The sequence below is a fragment of the Apodemus sylvaticus genome, chromosome 1 (genome assembly GCF_947179515.1).
Source record: "Apodemus sylvaticus chromosome 1, mApoSyl1.1, whole genome shotgun sequence".
Taxonomy (NCBI): Eukaryota; Metazoa; Chordata; class Mammalia; order Rodentia; family Muridae; genus Apodemus; species Apodemus sylvaticus.
This window is the reverse complement of record NC_067472.1, coordinates 102732183-102739982: the sequence shown is the minus strand read 5'-3', so window position 1 is coordinate 102739982 and position 7800 is coordinate 102732183. Positions and strand designations below refer to the sequence as shown.

General features: G+C 38.1%; 1 pseudogene; it reads right to left on the bottom strand.

Moving 5' to 3' along the window:
* Nucleotides 1-1015: 1015 nt before the first annotated feature.
* Nucleotides 1016-7370, bottom strand: LOC127683517 (olfactory receptor 51A4-like; annotated as a pseudogene).
* Nucleotides 7371-7800: the final 430 nt, after the last annotated feature.

Below are 7800 nucleotides of genomic sequence, written 5' to 3'. Positions count from 1 at the left end.
TTCTACCAGAAGATCCAGCTATACCACTGCTGGGCATATACCCAAAAGATGCTCCAGCATATAACAAGGACATGTGATCCACTATGTTTATAGCAGCCATATTTATAATAGTCAGAATCTGAAAAAAAACCAAAACAAAACAAAACAGATGTCCCTCAAAGGAAGAATGGATACAGAAAATGTGGTATATTTACACAATGGAGTTTAAACAGTATTAAAAAGATCACTTCATGAATTTTATAGTTAAATAGATGGAACTAGAAAATATCATTTTGTGAGAGGTAACAGACACACAAGAACATGGTATGTACTCACTGATAAGTGGATATTAGCCCCAAAACTCAAAATACTCATGATACAACTCATAGACCATATGAAGCTTATCAAGAAGGAAGACCGAAGTATGGGTGCTTCAATCCTATTTAGAAGAGGGAACAAAAAAAATCACAGGAGGTAGAGGAACGGAGGGGCTTGGGAGGGAGAGAGGAGGAGGAGAAAAAATTGGCAGCAGGGACAGGTATGGGATGAGACAAGAGAGAAGTCCGTTAAGTGGATTTTTTCTGCATTTAACATATTTGTTTTACACATATGGGCCTTAATCTTTAATATTTTATCTGATGGCTGATATCCTCACAATAGTTGATAAAAATGGTGGTGACTATGAATAAGTGCATGTAATAACTTTCTATAGTACAAATCAGTCCCTGCTGAGTTAGAGTCACAATGGCCTTTACTTTTATTTGCAAATATATTTTAATTTTTTAGTTGTATATAATTCATTGAAAAAGTCTTTATTGTATTTGACATTTGATAAGATTTTATTACTAGTTGCACAAAAAAATGAGAGTGAGAAAGGAGAGAAATTTACCTAGTTCTAACCTGATTATAATCTCTATACCAATCCTAAAGACATTTAACATAGAGTGATTGTCTCTTTTTATAAATTAAGCAGGTTGGTTTATTAGATATATGCAGTTAACCTTTGTGATAAAGGAGCATTTTTTATAGTGACCTTTCAATGTCTCCATGTATTCAGATATAGTGATGTAACCTAGGCTTTCATGGAAGCTGGAATTTCCCACCAGTGATGCTTCTCACATAAGTTAGTCTGGATCAGATTTTTGATCTGCTCACTCTTCACAGAATATACAGTGGGATTCATTAGAGGTGGAACCAGAAGGAAGATATTAGCTATTATGACTCTGATAACTGGAGAAATGTTTTTAGCAAAACGGTGAGGACTGCCAAGGTGATGATGGGCACATAGAAGATAAGCACAGCACAGATGTGAGAGATTCAAGTGTTAAAGAGCTTGGGGTGAACCTTATGGGAAGTAATGCCCAGGACAATTTTAAGGACCAGGATGTAAGACACAGAAATGAACACTAAGTATAACAGAGATAAAGTAGCCATGAAAAAACCATAGATCACATTGATTCTGTTGTTGGAACAAGCTATCTTCATAACATCCTGGTGAAGGCAGTAAGAATAAGATAAGAGACTTTTCTTACAGAATTTCAACCTCTTTAGTATAAAGGGAAATGGCAGAATAACAACAATACAGAATGAAACAAATATTAGGCCAGTTTTAATAACAGTGAAATAAAAGGCAATGCATCTGAAGGAAGGAGAGATTAGAGGGGTAGATGGAATAAGTTGGAATGATAAAAGAGAAGGGATAAATATAATTATAATTTCAAAAATAAAACAGTGATGTAATGAGCACTGAGGAAATTCTAAGAATCATTAGATAATCTTTTAAATTTCTGTACTCCACAGAATTGAAGAATCTAATATATATATATATATATATATATATAATTTTCTTAATAGATACAACCTACTTAAATCAAGATCAGATAAACAATTTAAATAGACTTATAACCCCCAAGGAAATAGAAGTATTTGTTAAAAGGCCCCAAATTCAAAAGAGCCCAGGGGCAGACATTTTAACACAGGATTCTACCAGACTTTCAGAGAAGAGCTCCTCAAATTATTCCACAAAATCAAAACATAAAAATTTCAAATTAATTTAAAAAGTCACAGTCATACTAATATTCAAGCCACACAAACATCTAACAAAGAAAATTAGAAACAAACTTCCACTATAAACATAAATACACAAATACTCAAAAAATACTTTAAAACTCAATCAAAGAACACTTCAAGAACATCATTCTTATACTTCCCGTCACATAATAATCAAAACACCAAATGTTCTAAACAAAGAAAGAATATTAAAGGCAGTAAGAGAAAAAGGCCAAGTAACATATAAAGGAAGACCTATCAGAATCACAGCAAATTTTTCACCTGAGACTATGAAGGCTAGAAGGTCCTGGGCAGATCTCATGCAGACTCTAGGAGAACACAAATGCCAACCAAAACTACTATATCCAGAAAAACTCTCAATCACCGTAGATGGAGAAACTAAGATATTTCATGACAAAACCAAGTTTACCCAATATCTATCCACAAACCCAGCCCTACAAAGGATAATAGGAGGAAAACACGAATACAAGGAGGGAAACTTCACCCTGGAAAAAGCAAGATAATAACCTTTCATCAAACCCAAAAGAAGTTAAGCAATCAAATTTAAAAAATAACGTCAAAAATGATAGGAAGTAACAATCACTATTCCTTAATATCTCTTAACATCAATGGACTTAATGCCTCAATAAAAAGACACAGACTAACTGACTGGATACGTAAACACGACCCTACATTTTGCTGCTTACAGGAAACACACCTCAGGGTCAAAGACAAACACTACCTTAGAGTAAAAGGCTGGAAGACAATTTTACAAGCAAACGGTCTCAGGAAACAAGCTGGAGTAGCCATTTTAATATCAGATAAAATTGACTTTCAACCCAAAGTCATCAAAAGAAACTCTGAGGGACACTTCTTGCTGGTCAAAGGAAAAATACAACAAGAAGAATTCTCAATCCTGAACATCTATGCTCCAAATGAAAGGGCACCCTCTTTCGTAAAAGAAACTTTATTAAAACTCAAAGCACACATTGCACCTAACACAATAATTGTGGGTGACTTCAACACTGCACTTTCCTCAATGGACCGATCAGGAAAACAGAAACTAAACAGGGACACCATGAAACTAATTGAAGCTTTGGACCAATTAGATTTAACAGATATATATAGAACATTCTATCCTAAAACAAAAGAATATACCTTTTTCTCAGCACCTCATGGTACCTTCTCCAAAATCGACCATATAATTGGTCACAAGACAGACCTCAACAAATATAAGAAGATCGAACTAATCCCATGCCTCCTATCTGATCACTATGGAGTAAAAGTGGTCTTCAATAGCAACAGAAACAAAAGAAAACCCACATACACGTGGAAACTGAACAATACTCTACTCAATGATACCTTGGTCAAGGAAGAAATAAAGAAAGAAATTAAAGACTTTTTAGAACACAATGAAAATGAAAACACAACATACCCAAATCTATGGGACACAATGAAAGCAGTGCTAAGAGGAAAACTCATAGCCCTGAGTGCCTCCAAAAAGAAAATGGAGAGAGCATACATTACCAGCTTAATGACACACCTGAAAGCCCTGGAAGAAAAAGAAGCTATTTCACCCAGGAGGAGTAGAAGGCAGGAAATCATCAAACTCAGGGCCGAAATCAATCAAGTAGAAACAAAGAGAACCATACAAAAAATCAACAAAACCAGGAGCTGGTTCTTTGAGAAAATCAACAAGATAGATAAACCCTTGGCCAGACTGACCAAAGGGCACAGAGAAAGTATCCAAATTAACAAACTTAGAAATGAAAAGGGAGATATAACAACGGAAACTGAGGAAATCCAAAAAATCATCAGATCCTACTATAAGAGACTGTACTCAACACAACTGGAGAATCTGGAGGAAATGGACAATTTCCTTGACAGATACCAAATACCAAAATTAAATCAAGACCAACTAGACCATCTAAACAGTCCCATAATGTCTAAAGAAATATAAGGAGTCATAGAAAGTCTTCCAACCAAAAAAAGCACAGGACCAGATGGTTTCAGTGCAGAATTCTATCAGACCTTCAAAGAAGAGTTAACACCAATACTCTTCAAACTATTCCACAAAATAGAAACAGAAGGAGCACTACCCAATTCCTTCTACGAAGCCACAATTACACTGATACCAAAGCCACACAAAGATCCAACAAAGAAAGAGAACTTCAGACCAATTTCCCTTATGAACATCGATGCAAAAATACTCAATAAAATTCTTGCCAACCGAATCCAAGAACACATCAAAACGATCATCCACCATGATCAAGTAGGCTTTATCCCGGGGAATGCAGGGTTGGTTCAATATACAGAAATCCATCAATGCAATCCACTACATAAACAAACTCAAAGAACAAAACCACATGGTCACTTCATTGGATGCTGAAAAAGCATTTGACAAAATTCAGCATCCTTTCATGCTTAAAGTCTTGGAGAGAACAGGAATTCAAGGCCTATACCTAAACATAGTAAAAGCAATATACAGCAAACCGGTAGCCAGCATCAAACTAAATGGAGAGAAACTTGAAGCAATCCCACTGAAATCAGGGTCCAGACAAGGCTGCCCCCTTTCTCCTTATCTTTTCAATATTGTACTTGAGGTACTAGCTCGGGCAATTCGACAACATAAGGAGGTCAAAGGGATACAAATTGGAAAGGAAGAAGTCAAACTATCATTATTTGCAGATGACTTGATAGTCTGCCTAAGTGACCCAAAGAACTCCACTAGAGAGCTCCTACAGCTGATAAACAACTTCAGCAAAGTGGCAGGTTATAAAATCGACTCAAGCAAATAAGTGGCCTTCCTATACTCAAAGGATAAGCAGGCTGAGAAAGAAATTAGGGAAATTACCCCCTTCACAATAGCCACAAACAGTATAAAGTATCTTGGGGTGACTCTTACCAAACATGTGAAAGATCTTTATGACAAGAACTTCAAGACTCTGAAGAAGGAAATGGAAGAAGACCTCAAAAAATGGGAAAACCTCCCATGCTCATGGATTGGTAGAATCAATATAGTTAAAATGGCCATATTGCCAAAAGCAATATACAGATTCAATGCAATACCCATCAAAATCCCAACTCAATTCTTCACAGAGTTAGAAAGAGCAATTATCAAATTCATCTGGAACAACAAAAAACCCAGGATAGCTAAAACTATTCTCAGCAACAAAAGAAAATCTGGGGGAATCAGTATCCCTGACCTCAAGCAATACTACAGAGCAATAGTGTTAAAAACTGCATGGTATTGGTACAGTGACAGGCAGGAGGATCAATGGAACAGGATTGAAGATCCAGAAATGAACCCACACACCTATGGCCACTTGATCCTCGACAAAGAGGCTGAAAACATCCAATGGAAAAAAGATAGCCTTTTCAACAAATGGTGCTGGTGCAACTGGAGGTCAGCATGCAGAAGAATGAGAATTGATCCATCCTTGTCTCCTTGTACTAAGCTCAAATCCAAATGGATCAAGGACCTCCACATAAAGTCAGACACTCTGAAGCTAATAGAAAAGAAACTGGGGAAGACCCTTGAGGACATCGGTACAGGGAGAAAGTTTCTGAACAGAACACCAATAGCGTATGCTCTAAGAGCAAGAATTGACAAATGGGACCTCATAAAATTACAAAGTTTCAGTACGGCAAAGGACACCATCAAGAGGACAAATCGGCAACCAACAAATTGGGAAAAGATCTTCACCAATCCTACATCAGATAGAGGGCTAATATCCAATATATATAAAGAACTCAAGAAGTTAGACTCCAGAAATCCGAACAACCCTATTAAAAAATGGGGTACAGAGTTAAACAAAGAATTCTCACCTGAAGAACTTTGGATGGCGGAGAAGCATCTTAAAAAAATGCTCAACTTCATTAGTCATTAGGGAAATGCAAATCAAAACAACCCTGAGATTTCATCTTACACCAGTCAGAATGGCTAAGATTAAAAATTCAGGAGACAGCAGGTGTTGGAGAGGGTGTGGAGAAAGAGGAACACTCCTCCACTGCTGGTGGGGTTGCAATTTGGTACAACCACTCTGGAAATCAGTCTGGCGGTTCCTCCGAAAACTGGGCACCTCACTTCCAGAAGATCCTGCTATACCACTCCTGGGCATATACCCAGAGGATTCCCCACCATGTAATAAGGATACATGCTCTACTATGTTCATAGCAGCCCTATTTATAATTGCCAGATGCTGGAAAGAACCCAGGTATCCCTCAACAGAAGAGTGGATGCAAAGAATGTGGTATATCTATACAATGGAGTACTATTCAGCCATTAGAAACAATGCATTCATGAAATTCTTAGGCAAATGGATGGAGCTAGAGAACATCATACTAAGTGAGGTAACCCAGACTCAAAAGGTGAATCATGGTATGCACTCACTAATAAGTGGATATTAACCTAGAAAACTGGAATACCCAAAACATAATCCACACATCAAATGAGATACAAGAAGAAAGGAGGAGTGGCCCCTGGTTCTGGAAAGACTCAGTGAAGCAGTATTCGGCAAAACCAGAACGCGGAAGTGGGAAGGGGTGGGTGGGAGGACAGGGGAAGAGAAGGGGGCTTATGGGACTTTCGGGGAGTGGGGGGCTAGAAAAGGGGAAATAATTTGAAATGTAAATAAATTATATCGAATAAAAAAAAAAGAACATCATTCTCCATGATCAAGATGCAGGCCTAGTTCAACAGACAAAATTCAATAATGTAATCCACTATATAAACCAATCAGAAGAAATAAACACATTCCATGCATTAGATGCTCAGAAAGTCTTTGAGAAAAATACAACATCACTTCATGATAAAAAGTCTTGAGGAGAGGAGGGATATAAAACACACTCCTCACCAAAATAAAATCAATATACAACAACCTGACAACCAACATTAAATTAAATGGAAAGAAACTCAAAGAAACTTTACTAAAATCAGGAACAAGGTAAGGCTGTCCACTCTCTGCACATCTATTCAATATAGTACTTGAAGTTCCAACCAGAGCAATAAAACAGCTAAAGGAGAACCAGAGGCTAAAGACTGGAAAAGAAGAAATAAAAGTATTGCTAAACCCAGATGATATGAAAGTATATGTAAGTCACTGCAACAAATTTACCAGGGAATGCTGAGGACCCTAAGAGAGGGTCCTGAGAAAGGGCTGAATGAGATTCTTGAAAGAGTGACTTGGGCTCCTCAGGCCTGTGACTTCTGCCTCAGCAGATTACCAGCTTGTCTGCTCCTCTTAAGACACTATATTCTGAATGCCTCTCAGGAGATTTGCTGCACACAAGGCAACTAACGCTACAATCTGAAGACCTCCTAGAAGTTCTGCTGCACACATGGCCACAGACCTAAAGGCCTCTCAGGAGAACAGCTACACACAGGGTAGCTACTTGATTGCTCGCTCCTCTACAGACTCAACAGTCTGAAGGCCTCCCAGGGGATCTGCTGCACACAGGACAAGAGACTATCAGCTTGTCTGTTCCTCTGAATACCACACAGTCTGAAGGCCTCCCAGGAGAGCCACTGCAACCAGGGAAACAGGCCTCCCAGGAGACCTGCAGCAATGCAGAGACACTGGAGGCAGGCTCCAGACAGAGACATCCAGACCAGCTAACATCACACATAACCAGTTGGCAAGAGGCAAGCACAAGACCATAAGCAACAGAAACCAATATACTTTGGCATCATCAGAACTAAACTTTCCTACTACAGCAAGCCCTGGCTATTCCAACACACCTGAAAATTAGGAAGCTGACCTAAAATCCTGT